The 19,687-nt window shown below is 36.3% G+C and overlaps 1 non-coding gene across 2 annotated transcripts in view; it reads right to left on the bottom strand.

Moving 5' to 3' along the window:
- Window positions 1-19,687, bottom strand: part of LOC105718789 (uncharacterized) — a 929,644-nt gene that overhangs the window by 62,630 nt on the left and 847,327 nt on the right. For both annotated transcript variants that reach the window (XR_010344200.1, XR_010344199.1), the window contains exon 5: window positions 8,611-8,643. This is a non-coding gene — a transcript (uncharacterized LOC105718789). The remainder of the gene's footprint in view (window positions 1-8,610; window positions 8,644-19,687) is intronic.

The following is a 19,687-nucleotide window of genomic DNA, read 5'->3' as shown; positions in this document are numbered from 1 at the left end:
TTGTCTCCAAATAGGTGATGGTTTTGAAGTTACCTTTGGTAAAAAAAAAGCTCAAAAGAGAAAATATTTGTTGTAATTGCATTCATTAGGTTACCAAAAAAAGACGATGTATTTTCTGTATTTGCTCTTTGGGTAAAGATGGCTGTTACCCTTGGTAGTCATGAGTTACCAGGAGAAATATTACCCTGGTTCATTGCTGTCATATTTTTAAATAGTCATAATTCTAAACTCCCCAAAAGATTATAAGGTGAGCTATAGAATACAGAATCCTTCTGCAGAAGATTCTTTGAGACTATACGATTAGACACAATAGTTTGTTCTATGAGTGCAAAGGATGTGTTGCAAGTGATTGACTAGAAATAATTCTTCATTCTTCTTTGCAAGAGTCTGCTTTTTTTCAGATGCAGTCTATGTTCTGAGTACCATCATCTACCGCTGTTAGCTTTAGTTGTTTTTTCTCTATGTTGTTTTCTAACAGGGATACAAGGTAAGATGAATACCACAGTCAAAATGGCATCATGCTGCTGAAGTTGACATCAAGCACTTTTGGTGGTCTTCAGAAAACAGCTTCACTTTGTTCTGTGCTTAATGTCTAAGATGTGGACTCTGCCGAGGCACCTGCCATTTTATATAGCTCTCTAATCTTCCTTTTTATTAGCTGTCTGGAAACATCATCACACTGACTGCTTATTTTAAATCATGTTCACTCTTGTAATGTAAAAAGATAAGAACTATCCCCAAAGATATAAACCTAGTCTCTTGTATTGTAGACAGTTATTTTTTTCAGTGTAATTTTCCTTGAAACAAAAATTCCTTTATACTTCAACCGGAAAAGAGACTATCTCTTTGCCTCCTAAGTAAATATTTTGCATTACAATTGTCCAGATGTGCAAGATGCCTACTGAAGCTTTCTTTGTTTAATCACTAATCTTTTAGATCAGTTGTTTAAAAAGGCACACACTGTAGAGTATATTCTCATTCATTCACATATTTATTTCATTCATTCAAATAACATTAATTGGGTTCCTGCTACAAACCTTATACTATGTTATCTACTGTAAATACAAAGAGGAATAGAATGCTTTTATTTGAGAAATCAAGTAGGGAAGATAAACTCACAAAAACATAAAATACAACATGTTAAGTGCTATGACAGAAATTTGAGCAAAAGGTCTTGGGAGCACAGAGGGATTGTTGTCTAAATTCAAACAAGGGAGTATAAGAAGGTTTTACAGAGGAGGAAGAGATATTCCAGTTAGTCTAGTCAGTGTGCTGCAGAGAGGGGAGACCATGGGAGAGGGATGATGGTGGGAAAGGGCATCCTCAATTGAGGGAACATGAAGAATTTGGTGTGGTTGGAACAGAGGGAGCTTTCTAGGGGAAGATCAGGATAGGAGGTTGAAAACGTCACCTGGGCCAGATAGTGAAAAATGTGTGTGTCATGATAAAGAGCCTGGAATTAATTGCCTGGGTATTGGGTGACCAATAAAAATATAGCTAAGAGATAAGAACTGGATCTGTGCTGCAAAGGCAACCCTATTTCCAAATAGGCTGTATAGCCTGTATAGTGAAACACCAGAAGGCACAGCTGTAACACCCCCTAGTGCAAGAGCTTGGCATCACATTCCTATCTTGGAAAGGGGCTCCTGCAGGCCTGGGTGCGTTGACTGCAGAGGTAGCAAGTGAGTAGAAGGTGGGCAGTTAAAGGGACCTGGAAGAAAACAAAAACAGAGGACAGGTGGGAGAAGACAGGGCCAAAGGGGGTGACGAGTGGTTTGGATAGGATTTCTTCACCTGCTTTGGGGTTTAGGGTTTACCTTGTCTTTTCAGAGTTTAAAGAATAAAGATAAGAGCTAGGATGTACAAAGTAAATTCCAATCTTTGGATACCCCCTTTTTTTCTTTCCTTTTTTTCCAGTGGGAAAATGGATCTACTTTGAGACTACTCTAGAGGACTTAGAGGCAGAGAGAGGCAGGGTGTTATTGGGCAGAGCATATATACAAGTCAGGGTCGGTTTGTGTGTGACTAAGAAAGGATGGAATTCATAATAAAAGCAGGCTCTGAGTCAGGCCTTTCCCAGGACAGCTGCATTGTTTTCAAAGGAGATGTTAGAATTTCACCCTTACTACCTATGGGGTCTTTGAATTTTTTCATAGTTTTAAATCCGGGCCAGAATTTGGCTCAGATCTTTCTAATTCTACTTTTTACATTTTCTTTAGTGCATAAAGCAGCTGGAGCCTGTTGCTTTTTCTTCTAATCTCCATTGCTACCATATTAATAACTATAGCTTGCTTCCCTGGTGGTTGTTATATCTCTGGAGTAGTAGCAGGGCATAGCATCACCTAGTCTATAGAAAGGAAGGACTTGGAACACTACTTATTTGACTTACCCAGCACTTGCATTACCTCTGTATTGTATTTCATCCCTCTTATGTGATCCTCAGGCTATGTCTGAAAGACTCTACCACAGAGAACTCACAGTTACAAGTGCCCTGGATATCCATGTTTTACAATAATGTTCCTTTTAATATTGGGCTGGATATGTTTTCTCGAGTCTTTCAGCTCTTGTTTTTATCACTTGAAACCAAAGGCCAAATTGCATCTCTCTTCCACATTAAGACTCATTCAAATATCTGAAAGAAGCTAACACATTTCTCAGCTCCTTTCAGGGGGAAATGAAAACGAATGCTGGAGGACTCACTGCTTCATGTTAGGTATTAAGGTAGGATCATTCACTTGCATTAGCTTCCTTATGAGGAAAAGCAAAAGAAAGTCCAACAAATATACAAATAAACCAGCAAAAAAAGTGACTGTCCTAAGGTAAGTGGTAAAGCAGGTATATAAAGCTAGAGTAAATTATAAATGTTTAATATTAACTACATTTAAATTTAGCTTTATTTTATGAAAGCAATACAGATTCATATTTTTAAAAGCCACGTAGTTCTATAATAATATATTAATGATACACTAATAGGAATATATGGTAATAATAATAACCTGCTTTATTCCTCTCAACAGGCTTACTCTCACCTCTTATAGCTGTATATGTTGATAATAATCTGTTTCTGATGACACAGGTAAAATGCTGTTTTTAATTCCTCCTCCTCCTTTTCTTCTTCCTCATTGATTTCCCATATGGAATATAAAGATTTAGCCTCTTAAACTGCCCATCTAACACATATATATTTATCTTCTCTATATAGTTGAATTATCATTTTGGTTAAATCAAAAGTCAGCATTTACATTATTATGACTCTGTTAATACGATCAGCTCAATGATGTGATGTTCTATAGATTTATTTCAATTCTTATCTCTCCTGGAGTTAATAATTGCCCTGTTTCATGGCTTGTATTATTTCTATAAATCTGTCACTAATTAACTCCCAAATCATCCTGCAGAACTGAAAATCTTCTCTTAATATGTGTGAACACATTCATCATTCTTTCAGGTTTTGCTTGTTATATTGTATTCGGTTTTAAAACACCCCTCCTGGAGTCCTTCTTTCTGTATTTTTACTGCAGCTGGTTTGTTGCACTGGCTGTTCTCTAGAGGGGGCTGCATAAGCTGATATGCTAGAACTTCACTGACAACCTGGGAATTTTTTATCTCCTTCCTATATCTGTGACCTTATTCCCCGGGGGCCATGTTTTCCTCTTTCTTGGTGGAGCATGTGGAAATTTGAGAGTATTGCTCCATGGAATTCTAATTTTCAGAGTTGATACTGAGAAGTCATGGTTTATTCTGGCTTTTACTCTTTCTTTTTCCTCTTCATTCCCTCTAGAAGCTGTAGTGTACTCTTCTGTCTCTTCTGTTCCGAACTTTTATGGTGATTTTTGTTTCCTTTATATTATTGGTAGCATCACTGGGCCCTTTTAATCTGAAAATAATTCTGGATATTAGTTTGCAATTATTATTTATTAATTACTCACCTCAAACCTTTCTTTATTTCAAGAACTATTATGAGTCAGGTGGTGGGTATTCTGAATTAATTCTGGTTTGTTGAACTTTTTTCTCTATTTTTAATCTTTTTTGTCATTTTTTTCTACTTTCTGGAAACTCTCCTTAAGTATAACTTCCAGTATATACTTTTACTAATTTTTTTCTTCTCTTTTCCAAGAGCTTTTAATTTCTTTTCTCTCTCTCTTTCTCTTTGTCTCTCTCTATGTATATATATCTCTGTGTATCTCTATCTTTCTCTCTCTCTCTCTATCTCTATCTATTCCACTTTAGGGGATATAATGTCTCATCATTTTGAGAGTATTATAGCCTTTCATTGTTTTCTGTTACACTCTGCATTGTCTTATTTTTTCTGTTTGTATTGGTGTTCTTCTTTCATGGTGTACAATACCCCCTCTGTTTATAGCAGCTTCCTTCTGTTATTGCAGGACCTCTAAGGCTGACTGGAATCTCTGTGTGTATTTGCTGGACCTGTCAGTTGGTGAGCCTTAGTGTAGCCCACAATAAAGCACTGAACTTTTTACTGGAAGAAAACAGTATCCCTATCTGTACTTTTTCCTTTTGAGTTCTTTAGTCTCCAGAGAGGAATCCTTTGTGTTCCTGCTTGGCTTCCAGAGTTCTGAGATCGAAGTTAGAGATGCAGGAAGGGTCTCATTTTTTGATAAGCATATTTTTATGTAATTATTTTGTTTTTTGTAGACTTTAATTACATTCCATTTTCATTAGACTGCCTTCTTTCTGTCCTAAGCTGATCTTAGGATTTCCAAGATCAGTGCTTCTCCAGTTGAATTACAATATTCACAGAGTATATTTCAAGTCTTTGACAAAATGAGGCTGGGATAGTTACCTGGCTTCATGGTGTAGGAGAGAAGCTGGGAGCCCAATTCTTCCATTTACAAACTTTCAACCGCAATTTTAATATTTTCAGTCACTTCCTTAATACCTACCCTTAATATCTCTAATTTCTGGCAATTTCTGGGGATCAGCAGCTCAGACTCCTTTTCATTATCTTTATTTTTCTGATTGCTTCAGTTTCAACCCTCTGTTATGCTACTACGACTATCTTTGTCCATCTATTTAACATTTTTGAAATTGTGTTTGCCATTTTTAGTCTGGCATTGTCACCTTTCTTGATTACTTTGTCCTTGGGGGGTTACACATTATTTATCCTTTATTCTTATTTTAGTTACTTTTGGGGAGGGAGTAGAGATAAAAGCTCACACCATGTTTAATTAAAAGCGAATCCATTGCTCTATTCACTATGTGTGCTGCCACTGCTTGCAATTTTGAGTCCATCACCATGCTACAGAATATACATGGCTGAGACAAGATTTACTGACATTTGGGTACACTCAGCATTTCCATAATCTGCCTATTAATTCTTATCTTTTCCTCTTTCATAGGAAAACCTAGAAAGATAAAATCAGAGAGGTAGGTGGGTAAGAGGGAAGGTTTTAGTAAGAGAAACAAGGCTGAACTACATGAGAAAATGCTGGAAGAAAAGAGAGATACATATGTAACAAAAGTGGCAAGAACTAGGGCTTAAGAAGAGCTTAAAGTTTTGATGAAGATTTGAAACATTGCAGTGTGAAAGATTTGATAGGTGAAGAAAAGGATTGTGAAAAGAGTTGCTGTGAGTTACAAATTTGATCACCTTTAATGATCTTTGAAAGAGTAAAGTGAATATTGGAATTCCCCTTTAATTAATAATCCTTGTATAATCTCTGCTTCTTTGACTGACATTCTATATATTTTGAAGGGCAAAATAGGTTATTTATAGACTTCTAAATGTGTAGTGCTCAAATCTAAACACAACACTTTCAGTGTGAAAATATTAAACAGCTCTCACATGGAAAGAAAAGCTACATCCTACTTTCAAATACACAGGAAAGACAAAAGGAAATTAGATCTAAGATCTATAATAAAAAGGAAATTAGTTTTCTTAATTCTAAACTTTCTTCTGTATTTAAAAATTAATTTCATTCATTCTAATGTCTAGCCCCTGGATACTCTCTATCTATCCAAACATACATTCACATTTTCAATAGGCATTCTCTATTCTCTACGGTCACTGTGACTTACCCTACAAGTCATTAAACCCACATAGTCTCAGATAAATTTAACTGATTCCTTTTGACCACTTCCTCCTCACACACATTCCAAAATATACACACATGCAAAAACCAAAACAAAACCCAGCCATCTTTCTTTGCTTTCTGGTTACCTTCAGTGATTTTTTTTTCTAGATATTCTACAAAGAATATCAGTGGAATTCACTGAGCTGGAACAGAAGCAGAGGTTCTGTGTTCTTGATAAGGTTTAGAAGAATAATGAACTGCACAACATTTACCTAAACCTTATAAATATGGTAAAAATACAGAGACATGGTAGCCATGAGCTTTACCTTCAGGGAGATCATGATATAGTCAGGGAAGTAAAAGGGTTTTTGAGAAATGCTTTAAAATACAGTAGATAAATAATTTTAGGCAACAGATTGGTATGAAATATGTTGTTACAGAAATATCTTCCATTCCAAACAAAAGACCTTCCTATCCTCCGTATCAACCTGTGTGAGATGCCCCATGTTAAGGTGGTAAATAATGTAATCATGGTCCCTATTTGGTCATTAGTGAACTCTATGATTTAGGACAACTTACATATTTAAACTTTATAGGCCTGGATTTTATTATTTGAAGAATAACATGATTAAAATGAACAATAGTTGAAGCACTTTCAATCTAAAAATCTGTTACTGGGCTTCCCTTTTATAAGAAGGGCATGAGCATGCTACAGTGGTTAATGCAAGCCATCAGAAGCATCTATATAGAGTGCATATAAATGGAAGCATGACCATGGGATATTGTAGGGAGAGACTAGGTTTCATAGGCAGGTTTAAATTTGGGTCTCTTCGCTCAAATATTTAAATATTTCCTAAAGATGGGTCTGGAGTTATCAAGAAATTTTTCCCTTTTTAATTTCTCAATAAGGACATTGCAGATAATTAAGTTTTACTATTTATCTATGGAGTACAGTGTGGAGATGATAGTTCAATTTCAACTCATTGATGTTTCAAACTTTTATAATGAGAACATTTGTGATTTAGTCTGTTTTAGCTGCTATAACAAAATACCATCAACTGAGTGTATTTAAACAACACAAATTTGTGTCTCTTTGTTCTGGAGTCTGGGAATTCCAAGATCAAGGCACAGGCAGAACTACTGTATGGTGAAAGCCTGCTTCCTTAGAGACGACACTTTCTGTGTCTCACATGCTGAGAGGCACAAGGTAACTCCCTTGGGCCACTTTTATAAGGGCACTGATCCCATTCATGATTCTTGAACCTAATCATTTCCCAAAAGGCCTCATTGCCTAAGACTATCACCTTGGGGGCTAGGACTTCAGCAGAGGAATTTTGAGAGGACAAAAACATCCAGGCCATAGTCACTGCAGTGCTACACTTTACCTTTATCCAGGGTGATCATGTATAAACTCAGTTCTGAATGTTCTATTTAAGAGGAAAGATTAGGACTTTTTCATACTCTCTTAATTTACTTGAATTACAATATACTTGGTAGTTATTACCCCGATGATTTCCTCTATGCCCTAATTATTTGGAAGTACACATACTAGCATACACATCAGCTGAGCAATGTTGGGGAAACACTGCGCATTTATCAGATACAGTAAGTTAAAATCAACTATCTGTGATAATAGGTGAAGGTTTATTGTTAGTAATAAGCAGAAAGTGCTGGAGCAAGGGGTAGGATTGAGAATCTGTTGAAGGTCAGCCAAACAAAGTATGAAGAGAAGAAATTAGATACATGATAGTACATTGCACACAGCATGTAATAAGGATTCATTGATAAAAATATATGAATGGTAGATGGATGGAATGGTGGATGGATGGAGTGGAAAATTACTAATATTTAATGTTAATATAAAAATGTTATATACTTCCAACTTCACAATTTTGCCACAGATTCAATTAGCTATGATATTTAATTGCTATATTGAATTTACTTAAGTCTATGTTGTACTTTTCTGTCCATGAATGAGAAAAATAAAAACAACGTGTTCTAATAGGTATTAGTGCAAAGCTAAGGAAATATTTTGCTCTGCTACTTTCATACTGTTTCATTTTAACATATATGTTAAATTCTGTCATTTGTGACAACATGGATAGAACTAGAGAACATTATGCAAAGTGAAATAAGTCAGGCACGGAAAGTTAGTACGGCATGTTCTTACTTACAGGTGGACTCTGAAACAACTGAAGTCACAGAAATAGAGATTACAATGGTGGTTATAGCGGCTGGGTTTTGGAGGGAATGGAGAGATGACGGTCAAAGGGTACAAAATTTCAGTTAGACAAAAACAGGCTTTTTTTCAGTTCTATTAGAGTGTATTGCCTTTTTTTAGTTCTATTAGCTTGATAAATCTAATTGTAGAGTATTTTACATTAGAAAATTACTAAGAGTAAATTTCAAATCTTCTCACCACAAAAATGTTAAGAATTTAAATTGAAGGATATTTTAACGAGCTTGATTTAGTTATTCCACACTGGAGTCATAAACGATAACATCAGGTTTTGCCCCGTAGAGCTTTACAATTATAAATTGTCAATTTACAATAAAAATAATAAAATAAACCAACCTTGAAAGCTGCATTCTGTTTTTCTCACTTCACCTAAAAAATAGAAAACACACACAAAAAGGAAATTGAATAAAAGTCAATTAAAGTAACTGAAGAAATAAAAAAAAGACATTTTCTTTTTTGCTTTTAACTTTTACCCATTTTCCTGTGAATGGGAAAGAAGCATTTAACTCCAGAGAGAAAAAAACCTGATAAAACTCTTTTTCTCCTACATTATTATTTTTTTTTTTTTTTTTTTTTTTTTTGAGACGGAGTTTCGCTCTTGTTACCCAGGCTGGAGCGCAATGGCGCGATCTCGGCTCACCGCAATCTCCGCCTCCTGGGTTCAGGCAATTCTCCTGCCTCAGCCTCCTGAGTAGCTGGGATTACAGGCACGCGCCACCGTGCCCAGCTAATTTTTTGTATTAGTAGAGACGGGGTTTCACCATGTTGACCAGGATGGTCTCGATCTCTTGACCTCGTGATCCACCCGCCTCGGCCTCCCAAAGTGCTGGGATTACAGGCTTGAGCCACCGCGCCCGGCCCCTACATTATTTTTAATATATTTTTACTTTTGAAATTTTGTCATAATTTGTTTTTTAAAATTTCTTGTGGGTATATAAATCATGAATGACAATGAGTAAAAATGCAGAGGGGATGTTTAATAAACATGGTTAAATTGTATGAAAGAAAACATTATATAGGAAAGCACTTAACCCATGGAAGTCATCATGATAAGATGTTTGATAAATTCAGGCAAGAGTGTTTTAAGGTCCTTTTAACAATTTATTCTCAGATTCTGTATTTCTACTCTTGAATGCTGATTAAAACACAGGCTTTGTTTCTTCTCTCTCCTCACTCCCCTAATAATCTGTTCTCCCTTATGGACCAAGTGATTATTCTGTTGTTTATAATAACTGTTCTACATTCCTTATGGAGATTGTAATTATGATGCTGAATATTCAAACTGCAAGCCACTTTTCTCAGGGAAATTATAATTATGATAATGCTGTATTTACCCAACCGATGTTTTTTCAGTCATTGTTCTCTTTGAGGAATGAGGAGGTAAGAGAAAAACCCTAACATAAAACATCTTGTTGAGATTTAAGATATGGACTCAGGCCTGGGTGCAGTAGCTCATGCCTATAATCCTAGCGCTTTGGGAGGCCAAGGCAGGCAGATCACCTGAGGTCAGGAGTTTGAGACCAGCCTGGCCAACATGGCGAAACTCCGTCTTTACTAAAAATAGAAAAATTAGCCATGTGTGGTGGTACACGCCTGTAGTCCCAGCTACTCAGGAGGCTGAGGCAAGAGAATTGCTTGAACCTGGGAGGCAGAGGTTGCTTGAGCTGAGATCAGGCCACTGCACTCTAGCCTGGGCAACAAAAGCAAAACTCCATCTCAAAAAATAAATAAAGATATGGATTCAGACAAGCATGATAATAATAGCTAATAATCACTTTGGCAGGCATAACACAATCAGGCTTACATGTACGTGACAAAGTTGCATGTTACAGGCATATGTGAATTACAAAGTTTTCTCATTTAACCTGTACAACAACCTCATGTGGTAGGTAACAGTACTGTCCCTATTTTACAGACAAAAGACCTGAGGCCTTTGTTCAGCACCACGATCTGAAGGCTTACAGAGTATTTGATATATCAGTACACATAACATGATACGAATATTGTTAAAAAAAAATATATATATATATATGATATCCAATTGTGCATAGAAACAAATCTAAAGGAATAGCTATCAGATAGTTAAAGTAAACTTTTAACAAGAGGTTGAAGAGGGAACTTTTTTCCTCCATAATACAAGAATATTATGCTTTAAGTGTTTATAGTAATCATGCTTTTTTTACCAAGCAGAAAACAAATTTTTAAAAGTGTAAAAACATAGAAGGACATCCAAAAATAAATGCAAAAATTATACTATTCCAAAAAGAAAGCAAAAACCAAACAAAACACAAGGCCAATCACTGAAACACCTCATGAGGTAGGCCCCTAGAAAAAATGGGAAGCAGACCTCCAGTAACTCACTTCACTGCCTGCTTCCTTCCAGCTTGCCAGATCTTTACAACCAGATCCCCAAACAAGGATAAAAGCCCTATCCTTTCCTCCTTAGCAGTGATCTTTTAGGATTGTTTCAATATTGATAGGCAACTATTGATCATCCACCATGTATAAGCACTTTATAAGCAGGTTTTAAAATTTTATAGCAACCATTTTACTCCACTTTTACAAATAAGAAAATTGAGTCTCACAAAAGTCATTTATTTACCCAAATTTACCAAGCTAGCCTGTGGTCTTTTAATTTGACAAATTTACCCATCTTGACCAAAAGTAAAGTAAGATTAAAAAGAAACTCAGAAACTGAAGGCAAACAAAAACAGGAAATTAAAAAGATAAGGACAAAGTGTATAAATTAGTGAGTTTTCAAACCATTTTGTACTGCTTAAGAACTCCCAGACCAATTCTTGGACCTTTTCTCAACTTTGCTATATTTCTAACACCCTACCCAAGAAATTCCAACCTCTTATCACACATACACATGCGTGCGCATGCATACACACACACACACACACACACACACACACACCCGAAGCAAGCTCCACTCCTTCGGCAGCATCCATCTGCTTCAGTGGGGCTGCTCTATAATCCATTTCCACTTTTCCATACTTGAAAAGTGTAGTTGAGCTCTGTTCAACCTAATAACAACAGGGGTAGATGCTGGGTCTCAATTCAGTATTATTCTCTGGTTCAGCCTGCCACTCGGTAGTAAGTTGATTACAACATCAGACCTCTTCTACCTTAGAAGGAGCAGTAATTCATTTTGACCAGAAGTGAGCCCATTCCAAACAAGGGTTTGCCTTACATGCCTGTAGGACCTTGTTTGGCACCAGGATCTGAGGGCCTGAAGAGTGTCTGATATGTGAATACATGACACTGCATAGTATCATCCAAACCAATGGGACTACTTTGGACTCAGTGATAATCATGAGGTCCACTTGTCCTGGTACACACTGCATGCCACAGAAGGTGCTGGCCTGATGAGTGATGGAACAGCATTTTGATGGGAATGCAACTGAAGCTCCAGCTTGGACACGCCATGTGCAATGTTGAGGTACCATCCTAAAGGATGTGGAAAACACTCTAAATAAATGACTATTCTTTGATACTGCATCTTCAACAGACAGAATACATGAGTCTAGGAACAAAGGGGAAAAGATAAGAGTAGTTGAACTTAGCATCACTCCCACAGTCTTAAATGGAGAAATTTGCATTTCCTGTTCACAAAAGTTTAGGCTTTGTGGGTCTAGAGATTCTAGCTTTCAGAGGGAGGTTGCTTCCAAGAGGGGACACTGCCTCTGAGAGGGGACACAGTAGGAATCTCATTAAGCTCCAAGCTATATCCTATATCAAATTACTTTGGGCTCCTATGCCAAGAGACTGGAAGCAAGAAGGGTCATTATCTTTGCCTGGGATAACTGTCTCCTCATCGGGATGTGATACGGCTGCTTTTATACAATAAGTGCAGAAAAGAATGTCTGGCATGCAGGTAATACACTGGGCATTTTGTGAAATTTCCTTGCTCATTTTTTTTTTTTTTTTTTTGCAATAAATGGACAGGTGCAGCAGCCTAAAAATAAAATGTTGAGGAGAGATCCCTTAGTAATGGTCTGTGTCATCCCACAAGGTAGCCCACATAGGTCCATGGAGGTACTGGCTGAGGATGAGAGAATTTTAGAATGGGAAGTAGAAGAGGAGAGAAGAGATAGATAATAAGCAGCTGTTGTAACCTTGAATAGCAGGGGCCATGGCTCCCCACTAATCTTCCTCTTAAAGGTTTCCTAAAGATGGCGACCTATTAAGATTCTGGAAGAGCTGTTCTCAGATGGGATAAATATATGATGCAAGTAGTGCCAAGTAGATACCACATGGCATCACCCCCTTCATGACAAAGACTAATTTTTCTAGCTGCATGAAGTGCTGGCTGCTGGTAGCCCACAGGTGAGTCCCTTTCTGGGAATTTTCCACCTTCCATTAAAGGAAACTGCCTTGACCAAGACAGGTTATTTACAGGCAGCTCATGCTAATGACTGATTAATAATGTAATACAAAGACCTGACTCCCTTTCCTCAGTTTGGGGCACCTATAAATACATTGATCCCAAGTAACTTCCCAATAAATTTCATGCCTGAAAACCTCTCTGTCTCAGAGTTTGTTAGAAAATTTACCTAAATCAAGATTATAAAATTTGGAAGACATGGAGCAGAGAGTTGAACACAGATGTCTGACTCCGAAATACACATTCTTTCAATCGTATCTTTCTCCCTCTCACTAGGAAGAATTGAAACAAATCTTCAAAACATTTTTGTGTATGCAGTAGACATAGGCAATGATGGTACATTTCAGCCTGTAAGTCAGCATTCTTCAGTGTTACACAATAGCTATAATTATACTGCCATTGGAACGTTAAACTAATGTATTTACATCTCTTGAAATCTAGACATCTACAGAGATGTTCACAGATATGTACAAACACACATTGATTTATAATATTATCTTAAAATACAGTTGATCCTTGAACAGCACAGATTTGAATTGTGCAGATCCACTTATACATGGAAATTTTTCCATAAAAGAATTATACAAGTATGCCTACTTCCCCTTCCACCTCCCCCAACTCTTCTGCCTCTACCATCCCTGAGACAAGACCAACCTCTCCTCTTCCTCTACCTCCTCAGTCTACTCAGTGTGAAGAGAAAGAGGATGAAGACCCTTATGATGGTCCAGTTTCACTTAATGAAGAGAAAATACATTTTTCTTTATGATTTACTTAATAACATCTTCTTTCCTTCAGTTTAGTATAAAAATACAGCATATAATACATATAACATATAAAACATGTCTTAATCTACTGTTTATGTTATCAGTAAGCCTTCCAGTCAACAGTAGGCTATTTGTAGTTAAGGTTTAGGGAAGTAAAAAATATATAGATTTTCCACTGGGCGGGGGTAGGGGGGTTAGTTTCCCACCTCCTGCATTGTTCAAGGCTCAAATGGATACAGTGTATATGTACTCACATCTGTGTATATCCTATAAAATGTATCTCAAGATTTATTCCAAGGTTACTGTAACCAAAATCCTTAATTAGACTAGCCTACTTGCAAAGCACAATATGATACTTTTAATCATGCCATATTTCTAGGAAGACTATTCAAGACTTCACTATCTCAGAAAACTTAAAAGATTAGTTACGGAACAAGGGCTTACATTTTCTGCATTAAATGTAAGGATTTTATCAGGCATGAAAGTAGTCAGAACAATTTACGGTCCAGTAAAATGTTACTTCAGGCTGCATTTACAATCAGAACACAGAAGTTACCTAATTCTATGCAGTTTTGAGAAAATCCAGTTAAGATTTTACAAGGAGTGAACAGTGCTTCACACTATTCCTCAAGAAATTCTGCATCACCAAGTCTTTTATTTCATTCACAGCTCTTAATTCTGGATCAAATCATTTACACTTTCTATTTAAGTATTTGTGTCATCACTGGTTTACTCCTGTTATCCCACCACTATACCACATTACAGGCTTTAACGTAATGAATACAAACACAGTGGTAGAGAAAATTCCTCCGACAGAAAAATAAAACTAGAACACTCCAAGAAATGTATCCTAACCTCTCCATACTGAGGTAGAAAATAATTGTTACATATCCAGGAAGAAGCTACTAGCTTTAGTTTTGTCTTTAATTGTCTTCAGTTAGTGGACAAACATTATTTATGCCATTTTAAGTAGGGACGCTTTTGAAAGAGCTCTCAAATATCAGAAGGTTGTGAAACTCTTAAACCTACGGTAATTGGAATAGGAACCTCTCCGTGGAATCTGCGTTATATATCCCACGTGACAATAAATACCGGAAACGCTTTAAGTGAAGCATGGAACTATGGAGGACTTTGTACCAGGAAGCAGTAGGTTTTGCAAAGTACACTCTACCCAGTGAGCTTTCAGTCAAAGATTCTTCCAGACTTCCAGAAATTCTACTAGACCGTTGCTCCCTACTGACTGATGAGGCTACAGAATCATTGAGTTAGGCTTTCTAACTTTATTCTGGGATCATTCACTATTCTTAAACAGCACAATTAATACATAAACCTGGAAACTTCAGAAAGGCAGCAATATAGATTTACATCAATTCATTCATAATTTAATCAGAATTGTGAAAGATACAAAGATGTATATGGCCTACTCGCAAGCTTACATTGACTTATAATGCAAGTATACCAGACACCAGCAACAAGGCACCTCAGTTTCTAGACGTCAATATTCTCAGGTTAAGGGAAGAAAGTCAGTTTTTGCCCAAGACACTCAGATTTCCTGTAGCTGAGTGATTGTCAGTATACAGCACATTACATTTGACATCACAAAGGCACTTACAAAAAGTAGTCTGATGAACAGATAAAGACTGACAAAGTTAACTTTGAACTACAAAAGGCTCTCCAAGACAGAGCTTATCAGCATGGGAAATGTTTTAATAATTTCCTTTTGATATTTAAAAAATATTAAAAGTTATTTAACTTTTCATTATCTAACAGAGAGAGATTGGGGCAATGTCATAAAGTCTTTTATATGGTAAATTTTGAAGGAACTGTAGTCAGCATGAAGCCATAAATTGTTTTTCATACAAGAAGGCATTTTATAAGGATTGCTGATGTAGCACCTCCACGAGGGTGAAAGCAGATGTGTTTTATGTGTGTTCGACGGGGCCCTATTGACAGGCAGGCAAATATTGCTCAGGTTAACTAATTTGAAATCATGTTTTTTCTCTCTAGCTAGGAAAGTAGAGTGGTGTGTTTGAAAGGGCACTGTACATAAAATCAGAAGTCCAGGATTTAGTGTATACTCTGCTCTGATTGCTTATCTATGTGTATTCAATATTTTTACTTAATTTGAATTACAAGTTAAATTTCAAGTACTCCCCTGACCTCCTCCCCAAAACAAAACCAGCACTCCCTAATGCGGAATGGTTTAGGCAAGAGTGCAGAGCAAATGTGTGACTTAAGATCAACAGGAAATGCTATGTGCCTCCCAAAACTATGAATGCTATTGTATGCTTTATTCTTATACCTGTAGTATAGAGGAAGGCAGGAAATGAACCTACTTTACTTTTAAGTTGTCATATCAAAATGGAGAATTGTTTTTAGTTTAAGATAACAGATTTTATAAGATCCACAAACAAATGGGACGCAATCTGGAAGAAAGAAAATTAGTGAAGAAACTAAAAATAGTGCAAGGAATGGCTGACGAGGTTGCATTCAAGTGAGGGTATGCAAGTTGTTTTGAAACACCTAACTAAGTGTAAAATTTTAGCTAGAGAAATTTGAAGTATCAAGAGGAAGAATACTAACTAAAAACTGTCTCAAGATGGCTTGTGTTAAAAGACAGGGGTTTGCAAACTACAGGCCACAAAAATCCTACTTCTTTTTATTTACAGATTATTTATGTCCTTTTTACTGCTACAGTAGCAGAGTTGTCTAGATGTCACAGAGTCTATATATGAACTGAACATATTTACAGCTGAACATGTTTACAATCTATTTACAGGAAAAGTTTGACTCCTGTCTTAAGAAACAGTCAATCCAACAATCATTAATTTAATAAATAGATTTTAAACATATACAATGTGTCTAAAATGTACCTGGCAATATACAGATAAGAAACAGTCTGTTTCTTAGTCTACTCACCAATTTCCATGTCACCAGACATAAGCTAGGTGATCATTAATAGAGAATATCATAGAGGGGAGTAAACTATTGGACTCAAAGAGTACAAAGATTTTTTCAATGGTAAGAGTCTTTAAAAAACAATACTTCATGGATAAAAAGGCTACGAAAAATTGGTTAATGGAAATAGATGGAGAAGTAGAAGGTAGCAGTCCTCTAAGTACAGAAAAGAGTCAAAGTCAGTGGTCAGAGAATGAAAACCAGGTAAGTTGGATAAGCATATAGGGTAAGAGTGAAGAAATATAGGATAGATATGTCTGGAAAGATTAAAAACATCTTATCAGTGAGGTCATTCAATGTCAAGTTTAATTTTTTTAGGTTATTTGGTAGCTAATAGGAAGCTATGAAGTCTTTCTTAAAAGAGGCAGTATAAACAAAGTGAAGTTCAGGAAAGATCATTTTGATAGTAATATGTAGGATAGATTGAGATGGAAGATAGAACAGCTGCAGTCTAGGATTAAAACAAGAACATGGAAGACTAAGGATTGGATGGGAAGAGAGAAGAAGAAATCAATGTGTATTTCACATGAATGAGAAATGCTAGCTACATAGCAACTCAGGCATATGAGGAAGAAACAAGAAGTAGAGGCTGGGAATAACTAGGGGCTTGCCCTTGAGAGTGTATTTCTTTCTCGGGTCAGGAGCTTCCTCTACACAGGGCCCAAAGGAGCACAGTAAACACCATTGTGATTTGCATCAATATCCAATGAAGTCCAACATTGGTTGGTAGAAAGTGCTGCCATTCAGGACAGGATGCCTGATAGTGACTTTGGTGATATAGAATGGGGTTTGGACTCAGGGAGAAAGTTAGAACAATATGAACAAAAAGAACAAGGATCCTATAGTAAAAGGTGGTAAGTGTGGAAGTAAAATCTTCCAATGTGCTAAGAGTTGATATTTCTCAAGCCTAATCCAGAGCTAAGTTCCCTGAGCCCATGTTCCAATTAAAATTTTTCGTTTATAGCTTCTCATCTGTAGGATGAAGATTATTCACCCAAGAATGCATGCAAGGACCTCTGTGGGTGACTTCTGCCCACATGGGTTGCTGGCAGCACTCACTCTTACATTTTTAAAATGGAAACACTATAGATCATCATTCATTTGTGTGAGAGTGTGTGTGTGTGTGTATGTGTATTAGATCCTAGGTTTCTGCTCTGCCTCTTATATATCTCTATACAGTCCCTCTGTACTTGGAATGCTTTCTCCTCTGTTTTTAATCTCCCACAAGTGACCATACAGTAATGAAAAACGCTTAAGAAAGTCCATGATCTCCTTGGAGGAAGGTTTTCAAAACAGCCAAAATGCTGAAGGCAGTAGAGGCTACTGGTGAGGCAGCAGTTTCCAGAGAGGTGAACTCAAACTCCTCAGGGGATCCCTACCTGGGAAGGAAGCAGTCCAAACAAAGAAATTTCCAGTGCATGAAGCCATAAATAAATTCAGAAATTTGGAGGTGAATGAAAACCAAAGGGGTGTGTCACTTCCAAGCCCCCAACCACTAAATTAATGCTGAATGTTGATTTATGTTAATGACACTTAGTAATGTAATTCTCTGTAAAAGCATCTGTACAATATTTCAGATATTCCCAGGGGTGCTTAGGGAAGGGGAGTTAGTCAACCATATAATATTGTGTAAAATTAATTAAACAGAGACTTTAATATAAGGAAGCTCTGAACTGGAAAATACATCTGTTTTATATATGCATTTTTTTCCACCTCTCCTGCAGTGCTTAGGTTTGCATAGAATTCCTGTGTTAAAATAATTTGGGGTAGAGAAATGTATGATCATATACTAATACAGAAAATAAAATTATAAGGTTTTGAGGGTAGGATTGAAAACCTTTTACGTATGTTCATTTTCACTAAAACATTACAGAATACACATGTGAAAATCTATAAATATTAAATTAGTGATAAATATTACTATACTACTGATCTTTATCATAATAGTTGTTTAATTTATTTAGCCAATTTGAAAACTGCATTTAGACAATTACAGATTTTTAATAATATAATGAGCAAACCTGCCACTCAAAACAAAAACTCGGGAAGTTGACCCTATGTTCCTCTTTAACTCCAAACACATAATCTCCTACAATCCATTTCCTCAGGCAACCAATACTCTGAATTTCACATTTATCAGTCCCTTCTTTTCCATGTTATCCAGCATACATACAAAAAACATATGTGTGTGTGTGTATACATATATATGCCTGTGTATGTGTGACATTTTTAACTTTAAAAAGGTAATAATGTTGTATGTAATCATTTGGACATTTTTTCAGTTAACATTTTATTGTAGTTATTGATATGTTTCAACCTACTTAATTTTAGTTTATTATTTCAATTTTGTCTTCTTTTCTATACCTTTAAGTAATAATTGTCTCCCTTTTTCCCCATTGTTTGAAAACAAACACTTCAGCATACATCACATTCATTGAATTCTGCTCCTCAAACACTTTCTCTTTTACTTTGCTCTTAGCAATTTTTAAAACAGTTTGTAACAAGGAATCAAATTACTTTAAAATATATTTCTTGCAACATCTCCTGAGATTTTAAACAATTTTCTCATCTAGATACTTGATCCAAACTGCTCCCTGTATGGGTCTTTGGCAAAGTTTCAGAGGCTTTGTATGATAAAAAAACAAAAACAAAACCAAAAAAACCACCATGTCTTCACATTTAAACAACAGACAGATATCACATTCTAGTTCCTATGTTCTCTTAATACTTTACAAATAGCATTCCACTGTTTTCTTGTATTCAGTGTTGCCCTGAAAAATCTAAGGTTAATTTGATTCTTGTTTCTTGGGTGTGATCTATTTACTCCTGTCCTTCTTCTTTCATTCAATTAATATTTACTAAATGTCTACTATATGTGATGTACTAAGCTAGACACCAGGTTACAGGAGAGCACAAGAGAGGCATAGCTCTAAATTCTTAGAGGCTGTCCTTTAGTGACATGCATTCAAGACTTGCAAGAGTATGTTTTTATGGCCAGTCTTAAAGGAAGCATTACCTTCCTTTCATTTTCTAAAGATTCAGTGTTTAGAATCTCTACTCCTATAGCATTTTAACCTCATCTAATTTGCTACTTCCAGCTCTGCTCCTTCTATAATATAATTAACCTCACTTGAAGTGATTTAAAATTCATTTGGTTTACCTAGACTAGATCCCATTTTCTCATAGCTGTTGAAAAGCAAATTCACATACAGGTTGATTTTATATAAGGAGAACTCACAATCAGATGTGTTAGCGGGGAGAGATCGCTGGATTCAACTTCATGCCTTTGCTCTGAATTAAG

The sequence above is a fragment of the Aotus nancymaae genome, unplaced genomic scaffold (assembly GCF_030222135.1).
Source record: "Aotus nancymaae isolate 86718 unplaced genomic scaffold, 86718_ANA_hifiasm-v0.15.2.pri h1tg000003l, whole genome shotgun sequence".
Lineage (NCBI taxonomy): Eukaryota > Metazoa > Chordata > Mammalia > Primates > Aotidae > Aotus > Aotus nancymaae.
The sequence above is the reverse complement of the archived record's forward strand: the minus strand, read 5'-3'. Positions and strand labels throughout refer to the sequence as shown.